General features: G+C 36.6%; 1 long non-coding RNA gene across 1 annotated transcript in view; it reads left to right on the forward strand.

Moving 5' to 3' along the window:
- LOC136844219 (uncharacterized) overlaps positions 1-17,296 on the forward strand; it is a 293,503-nt gene extending 276,207 nt beyond the window's left edge. The window contains exon 4 of the long non-coding RNA XR_010854773.1: positions 16,987-17,296. This is a non-coding gene — a long non-coding RNA (uncharacterized lncRNA). The remainder of the gene's footprint in view (positions 1-16,986) is intronic.
- The last annotated feature ends 4,773 nt before the right edge of the window (positions 17,297-22,069 follow it).

Genomic DNA, 22,069 nt, shown 5'->3' on the forward strand with positions numbered 1-22,069 from the left:
TGCATGCCTTCTTCTTCAGTTTTGTCTTCATTGTCATCCTGCAATTCCTCCATTGGCAAACGAAACAATATTGCCGATAAGCTTAACGCTTTCTGAAGAGATGTTTCTTCAGCCTCGTAAGAAGTGCTTTCTTTAGCTATCAAGTTAGAAAATGAGACCTCAGTCATATTATCGCTAATACAATTTTCAACATTGTATTTTGCGCCTCATAGAGTTCTCTCTTTTCCCAGGAGATGGGCTCAAACTCGGTGCTTAAATTCAACAGGTGATGGGTGCTGATGACATGCACCCATTTACCGTATACAGCCAAAAAAGTGTTCCAGTCCATCTCGATTCAACCTATGAGTCAAGATGTATGATATTGCAAAATTTCACCTAACATCCCTGGCAAGTTCGTTAGAGATTTGCAAGATATCACAAGGCCTTTTTGGAAAGGGTAAAGTCCTTTTCCTCCCAGACTTTTCATTGTTCTGGATAGGTGTATCATCTCTTGCAGTGTTTTGTTTTGGTTTCTAAGATTAGCCCGTAAGCATTTTGTGTTGTTTTGGTTTCTAAGATTTAGCCCGTAAGCATTCCGTGAAGACTTTCTATCGAAAGGCACTCCAGAACTGAATAAATCAAACCACTTATCAACAAGGCAAATGAACTGGATTGCACTCTCCCAGTGCCTATCCACAATCAGACCTTTTTCTCAGAAGTGTTTGAGATTTTTGTGAGTGGCAGAGTAACTGTAACGCTAATTTCACTGTCATCCCTCCATACTCGTAACACTTGAATGCTTTTCAAATAGTTTTCGAGTTGTCATTAGATCACCTTTACTTTTCTTAATTAGTTACCCGACTCAATGTAAGCAGTCCTACAGTCCGATAACCTAGATCCATGGTCTGAGAAAGTGAAGTGTTTCTGATGAGTTTTATCAAGTGACGAGCATCGGCAAATACATGTATTTCCCTGCAATAATCCGCAGGATTAACAATGTTGGATTAGCCTAGTTACGCCATCGCCTACTGAATTCCATAACCTTATATTTGTTGCCCCAAGTCATGAACCATACCAACTATAGGAAATCCAGCTCTCGCTATCTTAATGGTGAATTCAAATAGGAGAATTTTAGTTATATCGGTGTCGAAATTACAATGAGTAAGCGGTTTCCAAGGTCTGACCTTTACACATTACACTTTTGAGCTAGGTTCATATAAAGCGTCTGTGCCTTTATCATAACTCCATCTTTTTGCGACACTACACTTTTCGTCCATAGGGAATCTATGAAGAATTAGATCCCTATTTTTTTTCCTATTTTCAAAGTACCCGTTTACTGCACAAGATTTGGCTCATATCACTTAAACTGTCTAAATTGCAGCAAGAAAGAAAAAAATATAAGGCCGCTATTACGGACAATATCAATACCAAATATGTGGAAGCAAGGCCTAAAGTGTTTGTTTGTAAACGAACTGATCAGTCAGAGATCACTAAGGACCGTGAGTAGACCGTTTGACGTCACAACCTCTACCTGCGCATTAGATCCCAATTTTGGGTCAGCCGTGAGAAGACCTTGTATTCTCTAGACCTTGGTCGCGATTACCTTTTCCGTGATGGTTAGTCTCGAAGTCGCGATTACCTTTTCTGTGATGGTTAGTCTCGACGTCGCGATTACCTTTTCCTTGATGGTTAGTCTCGAAGTCGCGATTAACTTTTCCGTGATGGTTAGTCTCGAAGTCGCGATTACCTTTTCCGTGATGGTTAGTCTCGAAGTCGCGATCTTTTCACGACCGTTTTGCTTTAAAAGTGTCAGGCCGTTACTGTATACCTTAGTATAAAGCATTATTGATTATATATATATGCATGATACTGGATAACCCTGAGATGGATGAACACATCAGTTTTTTATTTAACTTAAAAACTAATAACATCTCTACAGTGCTGGCGCTGTTTCTTTCCTTTTACTGGATTGAGTTCAGCCTGGCATTGCACTAATTAGTATCGTGTATAGTGTCTGCAGTTGAGCTGTTAACATGTCTTGCTTAAAACTCATTCTACCAGTTCCGGGATCTTTCTGAGTGTTCCACGAAAAGGGGCGATAATCTAACTCATGATATCTTCTGAATTTTCATTCCTCCGAGTGGACGTGGCGCCTTCGAGATCCTTCTTGCACTAAAATCTTCAACAGAGAGAGAGAGAGAGAGAGAGAGAGAGAGAGAGAGAGAGAGAGAGAGAGAGAGAGACCTTTACTGTTTATACTTTGTCTTTGGAAGATATCAAGATGTCCGTAATGAAAAAAATTTATTCTCTTATCAGGAGTTGGCAGTGGACTACTTCCTTGTCCGTTATGTTGTTTCCCTTGTCTGGCCTCTATTTTCTGTTTTCTTCTATCTTTGTGTTTGTGGACTCTGAAGGCAGAATAACGTTGATTAATCGTGTTGTCTCATAAATTGTAACCTTCGCTGGTACAGAAGTTTGTAATTGTCTTAAATATTAACTTTTGCCATACTACTTTCGGTACTTTCTGTTTCGGTCATGACTTGAATTTATGAACGCAGAAATGAATATAAGTAGCTAAATGTATGTTTATGTTTATTTATTTATTTCATATTTGCATTTGTGATATTTTGTGTAAATGCATGGAAATTTAACTCGAAAAGGTTAACGGTTTAGTAAACTCGTATGACCAGTGAAGAGACCAGAGTTCCAGTCTCCCAGGCCAAAACGACTTGGGCCTGTTTCTGAGCAAATGCCGTTGTTACCTAAGCCCTGAATGGGATACATGATAGTTAGTTGACAGTGCTTCGTGTCCAGGGTATAAAAGGTTAAGACCGTATGGAACTACCACAAACAAATATATATATATATATATATATATATATATATATATATATATATATATATATATATATATATATATGTATATATATAGATATATATTATATATATATATATATATATATATATATATATATATATATGTATATATATAGATATATATTATATATATATATATATATATATATATATATATATATATATATATATATATATATAATTGAAATTGTTTGAGTGTTCCTATCAAATGTAAAATGCGAACATGGAAAAGCTAATAAGAAAGGTCTGAGAGAACCTATATTCATTAACTCCACAGTCGGAATCTACAGATACTCGTATACCCGCATACGGAGGTACACTAGTACTCTCTCTCTCTCTCTTTCTCTCCCCGTTCACATTTAAATTGCTTTCCCAGGCTCAAAAATAAAAGTCATGCGATATCCCGTTTTATGCAGATTGCATTCTTGTGCACGGAACTGTTTTCGCTTCTTGCTCTTTCTCGGGTTACTTCAGAAGAACGGAAAAATCTTCCTTTTTCTTACAGGCACTTCCACTTCGAATAGATTTGAAGCGACGGTGAAGACGAAGCCGTCTTTCAATTTCGGGAAAAATTTCCGAACTATCGGGGACTGCTTCCCCATTTCAGGTCTGTTTATCATCATCGTGAACTGTGAGGAATGCTTTGGAGTCTCTCGTCTTGTTTGGACTCTTTAGTTGTCTTAGCACCGTACCGGTGATTCATCTTCAGTTTTTTTTTTTTTTTTTTAAATGAACGAAACATCTTGTGGATTATTTTCCTCATATAGGTTATTCCTCGTTTTATTTTGGAAAAAAAAAAAAAAACATGACTAGGTTTTCTTGTTAGGAAGGAGAGTGCGGGTCCTCTTTTCACAAACTAGACAGAGGCTTATTTGTGAAGGCGCTTTCATTCTGAAAGTGTAACACTGCATTAAAATGGCAGTTATGCTGCTAAATTACGGTAACTAGTTGCGCTAATAAGGAAAAAATCACGTGGTGTTACAGAGGTTAGGTTGCGATTTAAGGTTCTCATGCTTTTTTGATTTCAGAAAAATGTGCTAAAAACAAATGCATGATTTTGCCCTTTCACATTCCCGAGCGTCGAGAGAAAGTGTTAGGAAGAAACAACAAAATCAACGAGTTTTTCCAATAGCTGTTGTAATGAAGTAGTCAGTGTTTTTGCGAGCACAGGCATCAGTTTATTTTATCACTTGTAATCTAAACGTCGTCACAAAAATATGACATTTTGGTAGATCGCGCTAAATATGAATGTCGTTGTTCATTATGAAAGGTTTGCAAAATGAGGCGCATATTTTTCATTTTAAAAACTGAATATCTGACTTGGGTTATTCCCGGAAAGAACTGAACACTTGCCGTGAATTCTAAAACTTTGCGTCGTATAGGAAAAAATCTGAATATGAAATGATGGACTGCCTGCTTATTGCACATCGCCGCTCTTTGTCTCTTTTCTGTATTTGCAACACACACACACACACACACAAACTTACTTCATATTAGATAGTTTCTAGCCGGAGACATGAATTACGTCTTTGTGTCTAAACAGTAAAACATCCATTAAAATAAGGAGTTTTGTAGCATCCTGCATACATCACAAATGCCCGTGACGTGTGTTCCTCAGATTTTGTGTTGATGGAAATTAATTTAATTTGAGTTCGATCCTAAAATTTTTGTTTTTCAATAAAGACCCCTATGGTTTTTATTAATATAGTTTTTTCGTTTATTTTGTAGTGACAAATTGTTTTTGTATTTTATATTTGTTGTAATTTTGTTTCAGTAACTTTTTCTAATACCCGTGATATTTATGGCATTTTTTAATCAATTATTTATTTTACATTGTCTGTCTCCCTGTTCTAAAAACTTTTTAAACTATGAGTTTTGCATTCTGTGGATACTGAGAAATTTTACGGTAAATTTTGTCTTCATACCATTGACTGCACTGCTATGTGTAATTCTTGTTTCTTGTCTGAGGTCGTATAATTTTTCGCATATTTTTGTCTCGTCTTGCGACTCAACGGCATTTAAATGTAATGCTAATAGGATACCAGTTCACTCAGATATTTTTATTTATTTGTCAGTTAGACGAAAAAATGTGGGGACATGAATATATACACGTAGAACTTCGAATTTTTCCCCGTTTCTCAGTTTAAGAATGAAACCTGAATTCTGTTATTATATATAGGCCTACCTTACTTTGGTATAAGCACATACATCCCCGTATTGGTGCTGAAGGAGGTAGTCACAGACGCGCATTTTGCAAGAGCCTACGTGTCTGGAATAAACAAAATAAATCCAACTGAAATAATGGCATTCAGACATCACCTCAGTGCCCAGATCTATAGTCGTCCACTCCATCAGCTACTCATCTATTTTTACTTTATTCCCATAATCCCCGTATTATTCCCTACCCCAAGTCTCACGCGATAATGGTAATGGATATATGGCTTGAGACACGTTAAATGGCGATTTTGAAAGTTTGTGAAAGTGCTTAAGGAAGGCAGTCTTATTCGAAGGGTGATCACTTTATTCTCATACTGGAACTGTGTATTTTTTTTTATTTATGGAAATCGAAATTGGAACACAGTGGCGCTCGGAGGTTGACTGTGATGATGCGAGGCACAATGGTCGGCAGCGCTGGGGATTTTGGGTAGTAGAGGTAACCCCGATTATTCACCAAAAACAAAGATAGGAAAACGCAGCGAATAACCTGTAAATTCACAGAAACCGAAAGTAAAGTGTGGCAGGTTTCATTTTCATTCAAATCGTTAATTGGATATCTGTAGTGACCGATAGAATAAAGCAAGATACGCTTTTCACTAAGCCGTGAATGAAAGGCGAAGGTCTGTGTTCACGTAAACACAAATCGCAAATCATAATCCCACCTCTAAGGATTCCACCTCTAACTATCCTGGATTTGCCTTTATTGCTGAAGGGAAAACTGACACAGATTACCGCGTGAGGGGCCGGGTCCCCAACCTCCTCACTCGTCTGACGCTAGTTCACTGCCTTGTTACCAGATTTAACGACCAGACCAGCTATCGCTGAAGATATAAGGAAATAGATTTTGCACAGCAATACCCGCGGAAATAAAATATTTTCATTAAATGCTAATATGCTGAATGTACTTGCTCATGTTTTTATTTGATAATGGTACAAAAAGGTTCATAAACATACTTATAAATGTTGCTGAAGTCCTTCTCCGCTCTCCTTGAATATGGACCTCTTTCCCCGTGAGGGAAAACTCCAGCAGTTTATTTAAATAGGACACACAACAACAAAAACAACAACAACAAAACAACAAACTTTAAAAAGGACACTGGCAAACCTTAGGAGTTTCTGTGAAGTTTTTTGATAAAAATAAAAATACTTTCACATCCAATAGCAGTGATTGCAACCGGTCATAAAGAAGAGTTTTTTCTTGTCCTATGCGAAAGTAGAGTCACTTTTACTTCCTTTTTTTCTCTGATATTTTTACAAAGATCTTGTCGACAGAAGGAGAATAACATGTCGGATGTAGCATTTACATTTTTAGTTTCTCTCTCTCTCTCTCTCTGGATGAAAGTGATTTGCAGATGTGTAAATGTAAATGTTAGATGTTAAAGCCGAAAAGCTGAACAAGTGATGTTCAGTGATGTTTCTAATTTATGAAATCTAGGTTTGGCCAGAATAATGGTATTGAGGGTGATATCAGAAAACATGGGAAAGTTGAACAATTCTTGGAGGAGACTGAATCTGTTTTATATGGCAGTAAAAAAGATAGGTAATATTGCTGATATACAAAGTGACTCAAATTTTCCGATTGCATGTACATGTAGGCAAAGGAAGTACTAATGAAAGAGTGTGGGAATGGGAAAACCAGGTAAACAAAATGGATGGCATAGTTTGCATGTGAAAGAGAATGACGCAACTGACAGGTTAGGGAAAAAAGTTACACATACATATATATATATATATATATATATATATATATATATATATATATATATATATATATATATATGTATGTGTGTGTGTGTATATATATATTTTAGTATGAACAAATTCTAATTCGAAATCAATTTTGCTACTTATGGTTCGGAATTCGTTCATAAGAGAAAAGCATAGAAGAATAATCCCACAGACTGCGTAACAACGTTGAATCGAAAAACATATGAAAATATACTTGCAGAAAAAAAGCGTGAAACGTCTTGTTGCTGTTTATAATAGTATTATAGGGCTCTCTAAAACTTGGGGGCAGTATCGTGTATAGTATAGCACTATCAGGAAGAGCGTTCTGTAGTCCTACAGGACTGTGGAAGGACACAGGAACTGGAAAGAGTGACATAGCACTGCAACGGAATGAGAATGCAATTGCGAAAACTGAGCAGTCGTTATGAAGGAATAGTTCAACCCCCCTTGCTGTTGTGCTGCCAAGGGGGATGAAAAACTGTAGATGCATGTAAGTGCAGTTGACCTATTGTGTCTGGAGTTCCACAGGGTAGTGTTCTTGGTCTACTATTATTTTTAGTCCATACAAGTGATATGGCATTTGGCCTGGAAAACAAGATTGTTAAGTATGCCGATGGTGTAACACTAGTGGGTGCAGTAAAGTCTCCACTTATGAGAAATGGAGCTGCCATCAGCCTCAATCGGGACATGGACCGGATCAGTGAATGGTGTAGTCGATGGGATATGAGACTGAGCTCCAGTAAAACGAAAACACTATTGATGAGCACATCTCGTACAGATTTTCTACCTCATCCTCCCCTTCAGATGAATGAGACTTTGCTTTAACTATTCTAGGTGTAACTTTTGACTCACATCTTTTGAGAAACATCTAATGAAAGTTTCAGCAAATGCCGCACGAAAGTTAGGTATTGTTCGTAAGGTCTCATATATTTATAACTGATAAAATCAGTGCAACCTGTTCTAGGTCACATGTGCTTCCTTTACTAGAGTACTTTTCTCCGTTGTGGATGTCTGCCTCTGCCAGAGATTTATCTCTTTTAGATAGCGTGGTTCGTCGTGGTAGGTTTATGTTTCCTAATATTAGCAGTTATGACTTGACCATCGACGGACGGTGTCTTGTTTGTCACTTATTCATAAGTTATATTTTAACAAAGATCTTTCACATTCACAATTGATCCCTGATCCCCTTTTCTTGCCGAGAGCAACCAGATTTGCTGAACAGCAGCACAAATATGCAGTAAATGTGTCTCACTGCCGAGCTACTCAGTTTCAGAGGACCTTTATTCCTCACCCCGTTGGACTGTGGAACAGCTTCCCAGAGGATGTTGTGTAGTTGGAATTTCAGAAGTTCAATCGAAGATGCAACGCAATACTACCCTAAAACAATTCAACCTGGATTTTAATATTTTACTTAAATTTTTGTCTATTTGTTGATTTGTTAATTTACCTCGTTTTCTAATAACTCTCTGTATTTCACATTACTTTCTTTTACTTCTTTCAAATGAACACCATATTCTTTGGAAGCTTGAATTTCAAGTCAGTGGCCCTCTGGGCTTGGTCCATATGGATAGGGTTCATCTTCTGGATAATAATAATAATAATAATAATAATAATAATAATAATAATAATAATAATAATAATAATAATAATAATAATAATAATAGCCGAACTAAACCCATCATCAGTATAGCAAGTCGGTGGTAATTGTAGAACACCTTAGACTAGGTCAATCCTTAGTATTAGTTGCCTGAAAATCCGTGTTAGAAAATTGTTTGATCTCGGTATGAGAAACACATTCCGAGTGAAAACTTGACCTCCTGGCGAGTGAAGGCTAGAGGATAACGACGGAAGGAGAAAATGAAAATCGAAGCAAGTGAGCGACAGAGACTGAACCTCTCATATTTCCCTTCTCTTTTCTCCCTCGTCTTCCCTCATTCATAAATTATGTGGCGTGAAATCAAAGGGGCAGAACGAACGACAGTCCTCTAGAACACTGCGGGATGTGATAGGAAAAGATAATGGCAGCATTAAAGCACTTCAAATAACTCAGAGCGTCCTTTTTTCGTGGAGAGTTGAACCCGGTAAAACTCGCGGAAAGCTCTTTGGTATTACAACGGAATTCAGCCTTTGCAAATGAAACAAGGAGAGAGAGACAGAATGTCTAGTATCATTTATACATACATACATACATACATATATATATATATATATGTATATATATATATATATATATATATATATATATATATATATATATATATATATATATATATTATATATATATATATATATATATATATATATATATATATATATATATATATATATATATATATATATATATTTATACATATATATATATATATATATATATATATATATATATATATATATATATATATATATATATATATATATATATATTTGTTTATTGATAGAAAGATTGTAAGCTCTTTAGTGGCTGACATCCTGGACTCATACTCTTACCCTCCGGAAATAGGTAAAATTTGTATGCGAGAGAGAGAGATATACAAATTCAAGACGAATTAGTTGTATATCTTGGGTAGAGTATTCTCCCAACAAATGGAGGCTTAAGCCATAATACCCCGAGATGGAACCAACCAAATTTGAATCCAGTCTTCGGAGTTTCCTGGAAATTCTCCTCTCATCATTCCAGGTTCTAGGAGTTTTAATCACTTATCAGTTTTCCTTTCACATTTTGAGGCTTGGGCTCCTTTTAATCATCCTCCCCTCCCCACTTTCCCCACATTCTTACCGAAATGTTTCTTACTTCCCTCTCTTCAGGTGCTCCTGTATTCCCTAGTGTTCCAACTTCCTCCCCGAGCGCCCTTAATTCTCACTTCCCATTCTAGAGTTTACAGCTATATTTTTTATGGTTTTCTACCTTCCCTTTTTAGTACTTAGTCCTTGCCTTTCATGCATTCCCTTCATCCTCTCATGTCCTTCCAACCATCCACTTCCTTGCTCTTTTCATTCTCTCCTTATGGCTGCATTCACACAGGTGCGATTCGTCAGCCATAGGAAGGCGGGGCTCACGCCTAATGTACAGGAAGCTCAGGTGTTTATTTACAGCGGTTGTCGGCAAAGGCTTGCTAGTTTCCAGTACATCAGTTTATATGGTAGCACAATATTATTTAAACTCTCTAATTTACGATTATATGAGACACTTATTCTTATTAATATGTATAAAGTTTATGCTATTTTTTTTGTATATTCACTGTGTACAATATGCTATTAAGTACAATAAGCTTGATATCCAGCATTTCGGCCTTATTCCACAGTATCTTTTCTATTCCTCTCTGGCTGTCCTTGCTTCCTTGCCCCCTAGTCCTTCATTCCATAAATATGTGTAGCGTTCCCACATCCCCAAAGCGTCCCAGTTGTTTCCCAAAGCGTGCTCATCTTCTGTCCTTATTGATTGTTGGATCTCATGACTTGGCAGTATGAATATGAATTCTAAAGATGCATTAAATTCAAAATTATAGTCATGTGCAACAATATCACACTTACTGAATATATATATATATATATATATATATATATATATATATATATATATATATATATATATATATATATATATATATATATATATATATATATATATATATATATATATATATATATATATATTTTATATTATATACATACATATGTATGTATGAATGTATGTATAAATTAAGACAATGCACTGCTAAGTAAAGGACGGTAAGTCGAAAGGACTTGCACCACTCCGTCGTGGCATTGCCTTTATTTATATATTCATCACGTTCCATATTTTCGTGATTCAGTTATACGTATGTATGTATGTAAATATATACTTATATAAATACATATGTATGTATGTATGTATGTATGTATGTATGTATGTATGTATGTATGTATGTCCCGTCTGTGGAATACAGAGGCACGTCAAAGATTTTTTGTCACTCGAAAAATGTAAAAGTGATCGTTGTATATGAAAGCAGCTATTTAATCACGAGGATCTTAGGCGGATCCTATTATTTTAGAGCAAAAGGGAGAGAGGGAGACTACATCAGATATTCGCTTCTGTGGTTCTGAGAGTTTTCGCGTTTGACTTAAAAAGTTTTGTCCTTTGGATTGTGGCCCTGGATGGCTGTGCAGATCGACTGGATTCTGCCAACTTTTTCCTCTCTCTTTGCTCACTTTTGGCCGCGAGGTGACTCCCACAAGCTTTCCTTCAGAAAAGAGAAATTGTGTACTTTTGTCTTCCACCGACGCCAGTTTCGAGTTCGGCCTCGGGTTATTTCTTTGGTCGCCACCTCTCTTCTCGTATTTCTGCCTCATGTAGAGGTTGCGATATTTTCCTGTGTTGTTTTGGAGCATTTTGCTTCTCCCCCCACTTTTTTTAGGTTCTGACAATCGTCGTAGCTGTGTACCTCTGTGACAAGTTTAAGTTGTCCTCACAGAATTTCTTTATGAATGTTGCATTCACGCTGCATTGTAATATTTTACCGTATTTTTTCCGACTTATAAGTTTAGTGTGTGATTACAGTAACAGTCAGATTTCCCTTGCTTCCAACCTTAAAAGGAAACGCGTAAATGACTTGCACCATTATATATACTTGCAACGTACTTTCCTTGAAATTATTTGACATGCAGGTGATCATATTTATATATATATATATATATATATATATATATATATATATATATATATATATATATATATATATATATATATATAACATTTTTATTGCGTTTATCGTGTATTGCAAAATGCGTGAAATTGTGTTTTCGTGCATATTTATATAAAGACTTATGGCAATTATGATTATAATATTTATCACACAATATTTTTTTTATCTAACTTGTAGCATTGTATGCACTTGGGAACAAGCTAAATTTAGAAATCACCTTGGCATCACATCCAATAAGCCTAGCTCATGGTCACCTCCCAGATGCTAGAAAACACGTTTGGTAATCAAAAGGCCCTTTTCGTTTGCTCTTACGTCTGCTAGTACAGAAATGCTATCATTCGTGTAAGTGAGAGAGGGAGGGGGTATTTTTACCCACTTAACAAGTTCATAATCGCATATAATAAGTTAGGATTGTAGTATGTGCGTGGCTGTGTATGCATGTTCGTGTTGTATGTTTCTAATTGAAATAAACAGTGTTACGTGTATTGATGTTCTTGAAAGTCTTTGTTGGCTTTGTAGTATTATTTGATCTTGGTCGTTGACCTTTCGTCTGTTTGACTTTTATATCTTAGCATTGGAGATGTTTTGCTATACGTAGATTGCTTATTTATTTATGTATTTATGCCTCTAAATACCTATAATGCTTGAAATGATTCTTGGATCTATCTACTCTTCTATCAGTTCTGTCAATATTTAGCCGATTTCATAAAGGAGGAATCAAGACAAAATGGTAATGAAACGGGCACTTTCGTATTTAATGATGATTTATTCATACAGGGTACCTATAATATTGAAAAAACACCTCTCTCTCATGATGAAAATTAAGTTTCGCACAAAAATTACGGGATTTTTTTTTTGCTGACAACAAAAGAGAGAGAGAGAGAGAGAGAGAGAGAGAGAGAGAGAGAGAGAGAGAGAGAGAGAGAGAGAGAGAGAGAGAGAGAGAAAATAGAAAAGTTCAGATTGGTGTCATTAAACGGCCTCGAACTAGAATAATTGACCCAAAAGTTTTTTAAGCAAAAAACGTAGCCATTTACTTACGAGCGGCCCCTGTAACTAACTTCTCATATCTCGCTGCTTCTGTCACCAAGCAAGTACCTTAGGCATGGAAGACCTCTCACCATGTACCATGTGTTTCAGTACTAAATCTCCTGTTCACGGGATAGAGGAAATATACCAATAGATATCTAGCGATCAAATCGTGTTTGAATAAACAGTACTATTTTAGAGAGGTCAAATGACTGCCAATAGGAATGAGAGGATGTGGAGTAGTCAGGAAGCCTTGCAAGTTATTAAAAAATATATTTTTCCATTTTTTCAGGAATTTGAGACAGAGTAGGTCTGGTTGTGTTGATCTTTGATGCTACAACGCCAGCTTATTAGGATAATCTGTTGTCTGGTACCAAGAGCTTCGCTTCATGCTCTGCTAATTCTCGTGATCGTTTATGTGGATGAGAGAGAGAGAGAGAGAGAGAGAGAGAGAGATAGTTCATCTCATAATTACGAGCATCATGCTTCTCACACGTGTCCAGTGCTAGGTGTTATTGTTAAAATGTTCAAATAGGAAGAAGGAAAGCTGAACTTAATTTGTTGTGATAAAGACCAAATACCTGAAATTGATGTTGATGAGTAGGAAGCAAATCGGGAAATTCAGTAGTTAAATGAAAAATAAAATTATTTTTAACTGGTTTTGCAATGATTCAGTGACAGCATTGTAACATCAAAGGTGAACACAAGCAGACCTATTCTGTCTCAAATTCCTGAAAAAATGGAAAAATATATTTTTTGTATTTCAAGCCAACTAGGAGTGGAAAATGATTGAAAAACTATGAATATCTGGGAAAATAAGTCTCATGAATATTTATACATCGGGAAAAAGTCATCAGGAAAGTAATCAACCGGAATATCACATAAAAAATATACTAATATTCACTGAAATATCCAGACACCTTTATGTCTTCCACTGCAACTACTTAATTTCCAGGCCATGTAAAAATCAGCAAAGGGACTTCGTGTTACCGATTCTCCTCTCTCTCTCTCTCTCTCTCTCTCTCTCTCTCTCTCTCTCTCTCTCTCTCTCTCTCTCTCTCTCTCAAAATAGTTTTCCTGCGAATAAATGTTTTATCATTAATCAGGACACAGGTGTCCATTCGTCCATTCTTTCCGTGAAAAAGAGTTACATTTATCAAAAAGCAGTGGTGGGAGTTTTTCCCACCAAAGAGGATTATGCTCATATAAGTGGAGAACGTGCACGTTCATATTGTGTAAAAAACGACTAACTATTACGTGGGATGGGAAAATCAAGTAATAACTAAGGAGAGAGAAAAAAAAGCCTTTCGCAACCAGTTGCAATAATAGCAGGAGTATTAGTTATTCATTGGGATGATATTCAGAAGTTTCTTTATCTTCTGTGAAGGTCTTCATTTAGTCAATTAAACCGTTCATCAAAACACTCCCAGTGTGCTAGCGAGCGAGACATCAAATGGCCCTTGAAGGTAACGTCCAAGAATTCTTTCGAGCGTGTAGTATCTGTCAAATTCCCTTACCACCTGCAACTTAAAAAAAAAAAATGGGGAGCGTCTCTCCTAATTAATTTTTGTTATTAGTAACAGTGGTAGTACTGGCGGTAGTATTAGAACAGTACTTTACGGGTTCATTGTCTTGTAACGAAATCCAGTATATATAAATGGTGTATTTATTTGTTCTAAGATGTGGTATGTTAACGGAATTACCAGTTGTTTCCCCTACGGTTATCGGAGAGCGTTTTGAGATTAAGTTGCTAGACACATGTCCTTCTCTACCCTTACTGCGACCCACCACAATCGAATGAATAAATCCCAGACAAATACTCGCAGAACCTCAATAGAATATCAGGAAAATAAAATAAATAGTGTTCAGAATCGGTCTCTGATCTTCACTGGTTAAATGAGAGATATATGTTGCTCATCTTGCTGAATCTTATACAGTAGTCATTCGTCAGGTCTGTTAAAGTTATATGAATAATCTTCATTTCCTTTTTCTTCTCTGAAAATGTTAGTGTTATTTGCCTCGTGTTCCTCCCCTGTTGTCTCATTGCAATGACTTCAACGTCTGTATGACAAACCAGTTATCGAGGAAAGGAAATTATGAGTTAACAATATTTCCTGTCAGCATTGGTCATATTAAGCCAGAATAAGTGTGATTCTGTAGCTCTGAGCCGCCTGTAGATAATTTCGCAAATACAATATCTCACTTAGAAATGAAATTAGGGATGAAGTGATTGTCTTGTTTTCTACATTCTTCGTTATGTGCATCTCTCATTGTCGGGGGTGCAAACATCTCCTTGCTCGATATAATTTCCTTCTTATAGATTATTGAAAAGGAATCATTTTTCTTGTTCACGCAATGTAGTATGGTTCAGGTATGTTGACGGCATAATTTATGTATGGCCAGCGAACGAACATGTAAATAACTTTTTTGCCAAGTTAAATCAATCAATGCCATCAAGTATGTTCGTCATAGAAATGAAAAAAAATGGTTTTTTACCCCCTTTTGGATTGCCACGTACGTAGAAATAGTAATGAGTTTAAACACGTTGTTTTCAGAAAACCTACTACTATTTCTTCCTATTTGCATTTTTATTCCGGTCAAAGTAGTAAGGTTCAGTGTTCCCATCTATTTTTTTAAGAGCGGTACGCATATGTAGCCCTGAATATATTGATGATGAAATAGATAAGATTAGGAATACAGGCAAGAAATTGAAATATCCTAACAGTGTATTATATAGCCGTATTATTTTCTCATCCATACTTATTTTGTCTTTTTTCGCATGTGGAAGATATTTCTTTGGGATATTGCATAATTTGCAAATTTACCCTTCCTATGTAGTTCCTGATAAATGTGTGTTTGTGCCTGATACTGATAATGATGATAATTTGGTTCGGAAAAATGCTCAAAATGAAGAAAATTACCAAATATATTTACGCAAAGGGGGATTCCTTATCAGTCGAATATCATTATCTCGGGGAAGAAAATTTTGCCTAAACTGGAATCTTTTCAGAATGCCATATTGTAATACTTTCTCATTTTAAACCTCTTTATAACTTTGGCGATGCCAGTCGAATGTATTCAGAACAGGAGCTTATATTTGACTCGGTCAGCTTCTTTTTAAGCATGCTTAAGGATTGAGGTAGAGAGTGAGACTGGGTAAGTTAGGCCTGATTTGAGTGGTATTTCTTGCTTGATTCTCCGGCGTTCAATTTAGTGTTCAGACTTTACGTCCTTTACACTGCTGTTGTATTATCTTCCTTGCAGTCAATCTGTAAAGTAAGTGACTCGTAAGGCTGGCGTGATTATGATTATTTTCGAATCTAGAAATATACTCGAGGACGCCCATAGTTTCGGAGGAAGATTTTCGTTTTTTTTTTCATCCTTCTGAGTATTCACTATCATAAAATAGTCATATTGGTGACTTTAGCCTTCTGACATAACGGAGATACAACTTGTCCTCGGGTTACAGGACCCCACCTGTCTTTTAGAATATACTCGTATGCTGTACTGATGATCCTCGGTCACGCAAACTCTCCGGTGGTGAATAATCCACGTCCCAGACCGTTTGCCTTCTTTTCCCGGTGACAGGTCAGCGGGTTTAACCTCTCTCCCTTGCAGTATACAAAATAGTGAATATTACATTTCCTGGGGGATTCCTTGTTGTCGCCCAGTGTTGGGGGTTTCTTTGACTGTTTGGGCACCCTCTGTGTAAAATTCTTTATGGTACTCATCCTTCCCTTTCATGCGATGAATGTTTTGGACGTCATTCAAGTAGAGTGAAAAAAGAAACGAAGGTGCAAGCTTCAGAGGAAAGACAGTGTCCGCTGATATTACTATTTCTCCTCTGCATTTCAAGAGTGGTAGCTCCCCTCTTTATACTGAGTATTATATTTTAACAGTACAGACTGTAAAAATTTATATATTAAACATAGTAAAGCTGAACGTAAAATTAGAATCGCTTACAGGGAGAAGGACTAACTTATGGTCTACGACAAGAGCATCATATTGAGGCGATGTTGGTTAAAATGGCTTTTGAGTAAAAATTAGTTTCATTTACAGTATCGATGATAAATAGCCTCATTTATTATACTGATATTTTTTAGTTATAATATGGGACCAAGGAAAGGGATAATTTTTACTTTTACTCAATTCTTTACTTACGTTTATCAACATGAAGGAAGCACTGAACTTGAACAAATAACCTATGTAATGTACTTAACATATTAACATAATATAAATGCGATGCAGTTTGAAAAGTACTTAAATTCAGTCGCCGTTATTTGACAGCTTGGGTACGCAAGTTACATAACCATTCAGACATTTATAATGCCTACGGTTGATTAGATTTTCCCTTGTTATTTTTAGTCCTTAATTGGATACTATTATTTTTAAACTGAAAATATTTGTTATTGTTATTTCCCAGGAACTATGAAAGGCCTTACTTTGACTCCTTGCTTCATTGCCGATCTTGCAGGTTGACTTGGCGGTTGTTTCAAATGACCCTCCTTCTTCAGAAGGCAGCCAGTACAGAAGCCTCAAGGTTAGTTAGTGACATCCCTCGTTTGTCTGCGAAATGATGAAATATTTTAGTTATTTGTTCTTTAACGCATTTCAGAGGAAAAATGTTAGTTTCGCTTCTCGGTTTTACTTCATTTAGCAAGTGATGATTACTCAGCAACCATTTCATTAGCGTCAATGTTATTTTTATTTTTCCTAGTCTTCGCTTTACCCTCGTCACCATATGCATTTTTTCATCGTTGTAACTTTACTTAAATGCAATTATACCAACAACCCCTCATTCTTCGATAAATTTTTTCCTCGTCTGTCTCTTTTCTCCGAAATACACCATCTTTCCATACTCGTGGTGTCAGTTTTATTGCTAGGAGTCCTACTTTAACTCCCTGTAATCGAGTGATTGTATCCTGACTACTGTTTTCTATCGATACTTCTTAAGTCAAAGAACACTTGTTACGCTTCACTTCGACGAGCCAAGAACCTCGCTTGAACTTGTATGTAATGGGGTTTTGGGACGATTACGACTTTCTTGTAAATTTTTTTTGGAACTAGAATGATCTCGAGTTGGAGGACAGAATTCTGTTGGCACTGAAGTTGTGAAATAACGTTTATGAAATCTGGATTTTGAGAAGCTGAATGAAGCACCTCAAGCTTTCGAAATTCATTTCCATCTCGATGATTTCCTGTCTTCGGCGATAAAACTTTGTGTATTTGTATTTAGGGGACGAGAGAGAGAGAGAGAGAGAGAGAGAGAGAGAGAGAGAGAGAGAGAGAGAGAGAGAGAGATCGTTATGGAGGTGAAGGCAGTGCACTCGTAAGTAATACAATACAACTGGAATACCAATAGCGTTCAAGGGAAGAAAGGAATCGTCCTAAACTAAGCAGAAAATGTTTACGTATATGAATATTGATACTAAATGAAAAACAACTCGAAGGAAAAGAATTCATTTTTAGAGCGGCCGCAACAGCCGGTGATTAACCCTTAGGCAAGAATTAAGAGAAGGATTTTACGAAAGATGGTAAAGAGCCATGACATACAGTATTCTACCAGGAAGGGGTGGGGGGGAGAGGTAAGAAGATTCCAGATGGAAGACGAAAGGGCCACGAGTCGTGATGTCGAATGTTTTTGAAGAGACCTTGTTGGGATAAGTTTTTTATATGGGTAAGTTTTTTTTTACATGGAAAAAAGAGGGCATTTGGAATTCAGTTCATTTTTCGGTCATTTCCTGACATCCAACTTTTTTTTTATTTTCATCAGTTATCTTTTATTCCTTTCTTCGGTCTAGATTAAGCTGTCCTTATACCAGCATAGGCTCTTTCTTCTAGAGCAGCCAGTAAGATATTGTGTCACTTTCAAGTCACCTTTTCATTGTGATGGTGAGGTTTATTGTGTCATGTCATCTCATGACCAGTTTGTACTGATACATTTGATTTCACAGTATACCTGGCTTATTTAAATTTTTTACTATTAATGCTCTTTACGAGAACAATTCATCATTTCATTCATTTTCATTGCCGATATTGTATTTAGGTAACTGTGATAATCGCGTCTTATTATTGTTAAAGAATACATTCTTGGTCATTCTTCCGCGTTCTCTTGTGTTTGATCTGGTGTCAGTTACGTTTTATTATGCCATCGTAGCCATATTAGGTATATGCGTCATGAGTGTGACTCCTAGGATAAAACATTAAACAAATAAAAAAATGCGCTGAAGTTTCTTCGGAGCAATCGAGTTTTCTGTAGAGCGTATAATGCTATATGAAACTCTCAGCCACGGCCCGTTTTGGGACCGTTACGACTTTCTTGTTAAGGTTTTTGGGAACTAGGATGATCTCGAGTTGGAGGACAGAATTCTGTTGGCACTGAAGTTGTGAAATAACGTTTATGAAATCTGGATTTTGAGAAGCTGAATGAAGCACCTCAAGCTTTCGAAATTCATTTCCATCTCGATGATTTCCTGTCTTTGGCGATAAAACTTTGTGTATTTGTATTTAGGGGACGAGAGCCTACCCCACCGCCAAATCAAAGTCCTTCAAAAGAAGGCATCGTGCTTACCCCAGATAATAATGGGAAAAATGCACGTTAAAGGCGAAGAAGAAGAAGAAGAAGAAGAAGAGAGAGAGAGAGAGAGAGAGAGAGAGAGAGAGAGAGAGATCGTTATGGAGGTGAAGGCAGTGCACTCGTAAGTAATACAATACAACTGGAATACCAATAGCGCTCAAGGGAAGAAAGGAATCGTCCTAAACTAAGCAGAAAATGTTTACGTATATGAATATTGATACTAAATGAAAAACAACTCGGAGGAAAAGAATTCGTTTTTAGAGCAGCCGCAAGAGACGGTGATTAGCTCTTATAAAAGAATTAAGAAAAGGATTTTACGAAAGATGGCAAAGAGCCATGACATACAGTATTTTACTGTTACTTCATAGCAATACTGACCAGTGATCAAATTATACACTTCGGAAGAGAGAGAGAGAGAGAGGAGGGGAGAGAGGTAAGAAGATTCCAGATGGAAGACGAAAGGGCCACGAGTCGTGGATGTCGAATGTTTTTCAAGAGACCTTGTTGGGATAAGTTTTTTATATGGGTAAGTTTTTTTTTTACATGGAAAAAAAGAGGGCATTTGGAATTCACTTAATTTTTCGGTCCTTTCCTGACATTCAACTTATTTTTATTTTCATCAGTTATCTTTTATTCCTTTCTTCGATCTAGATTAAGCTGTCCTTTTACCAGCATAGGCTCTTTCTTCTAGAGCAGCCAGCAAGATATTGTGCCACTTTCAAGTCCCCTTTTCATTGTGATGGTGAGGATTATTGTGTCATGTCATCTCATGACCAGTTTGTACTGATACATTTCATTTCAGAGTATACCTAATTTTTTTCACAAATTTTTTTTTATTAATGCTCTTTACGAGAACAATTCATCATTTCATTCATTTTCATTGCCGATATTGTATTTAGGTAACTGTGATAATCGCGTCTTATTATTGTTAAAGAATACATTCTTGGTCATTCTTCCGCGTTCTCTTGTGTTTGATCTGGTGTCAGTTACGTTTTATTATGCAATCGTAGCCATATCAGGAGTAATGCGTCATGAGTGTGACTCCTTGGATAAAACATTAAACAAATAAAATAATGCGCTAAAGTTTCTTCGGAGCGATCGAGTTTTCTGTAGAGCGTATAATGCTATATGAAACTCTCAGCCACGGCCCGTGAAACTCCCAGTCGCGGCCCAGGAAACTGTGTTGTTGGCACCTGACGGTGCCAGACGCACGATCATTGCTAACTTTAAATCAAACAAAAACCACTGAGGCTAGAGGCCTGCAATTTGGTATGTTTGATGATTGGAGGGTGGAGGATCATCATACCAATTTGCAGCCCTCTAGCCTCAGTAGTTTTTAAGATTTGAGGGCGGACAGAAAAAGTGCGGATGAGCAGACAAATAGCTATCTTATAGTTTTCTTTTCAGAAAAGTAAAAGGACCCGAAATGTTATTGACCTCAACTTGCAATTATTCACGCTTCTTACCAGTTTTCATAATAGGGCCATTAGCTTCCTGTCGTGCCGAATTTAGTGTAATAACCACCTCTTCATGACGCTCTAATTAGAGAGTATTGGTTCCCCTTCATCCCAATGCTGTTGTTTTTGTCTGCTGAACTATTTGCTCATCACTCCCAGGCATTGTCGTTAGCATTGCCACTTCTGTCATACTAGTCGTTTCAGTTACTGTTTTGGCGTTCTCAGTTCTCTCACATCTTTTTTTTTTTTTCGTTTTAACGTGCATGTTTTCCCATTTTTATATGGGGTAAGCACGATGCCTTCTTTTGCAGGACTTTTGATTTGGCGGTGGGGTAGGCCGTAACCTCGATCGGCTGCCCTGCCTGACATCGCTTAGACCCCGGTAGCGAATGTGTACATGTTACCAAATCCGCAGCTCCCTTTCTCCCAGCAGCGAGGAGAATCTCAGTTCTCTCACATAATGTTTCATAATGTCGACATCATACTCATAACTTTTTATCTCATTGTGATTATCTCATCCCTCTCATAATCATTAGAGGTAAAGTGACGCAAAAAACGCCAATTATCGCTTTTCAATGTAACCGATTGCACATCACATTAAAGCAACATGGTCATCTCATAAATTTCAGTGTCAAATTCGGGAACAGAGTCGGTCGTCAGCTAACATCTCAAAAGTGACGCAGCAGCTCACTTGGATATATATAATATATATATATATATATATATATATATATATATATATATATATATATATATATATATATATATATATATAATCAAAAGCTACAAACGTCCTTTAATATCCAATTCACTCTACCTCGGAAATAATATATTTTCATATATATGTTACCGAAGGGGAATTTTTAGTTGATAATAAGTCCACCGTCCGTGGGGTCGAACCAGCGACGGACGAGGAATCAGGACTACAGTGACACACTAACCAGTCGGCCACAAGAGAGTATAAGTTAATAACATCTCCCATCATCTCACCCGTCGAACTCAGGTGTTTTGCGTTTGGAGACGATATCCACCCACCTCTGCCATGTTGACCATGTAGTGCGTTTGTCGCACGTAGCCATATTATTCACTTATACCTCTCTTGTGGCCGACTGGTTAGTGTGTCACTGTAGTCCTGATTCCTCGTCCGTCGCTGGTTCGACCCCACGGGACGGTGGACTTATTATCAACTAAAAATTCCCCTTCGGTAACATATATGAAAATATATTATTTCCGAGTAGAGTGAATTGGATATTAAAGGACGTTTGTAGCTTTCTGATTGTATATGAATCACGGTGATGTGATAAATAGTCATATATATATATATATATATATATATATATATATATATATATATATATATATATATATATATATATATATATATATATATATATATATATATAATCAGTAAGCTACAAACGTCATTTAATATCCAATTCGCTCTACCTCGGAAATAATATATTTTCATATATGTTACCGAAGGTGAATTTTTTAGTTGATAATAAGTTCGTCAATCGTCTCGT

This window comes from Macrobrachium rosenbergii, chromosome 12 (genome assembly GCF_040412425.1).
Source record: "Macrobrachium rosenbergii isolate ZJJX-2024 chromosome 12, ASM4041242v1, whole genome shotgun sequence".
NCBI classification, from domain to species: domain Eukaryota; kingdom Metazoa; phylum Arthropoda; class Malacostraca; order Decapoda; family Palaemonidae; genus Macrobrachium; species Macrobrachium rosenbergii.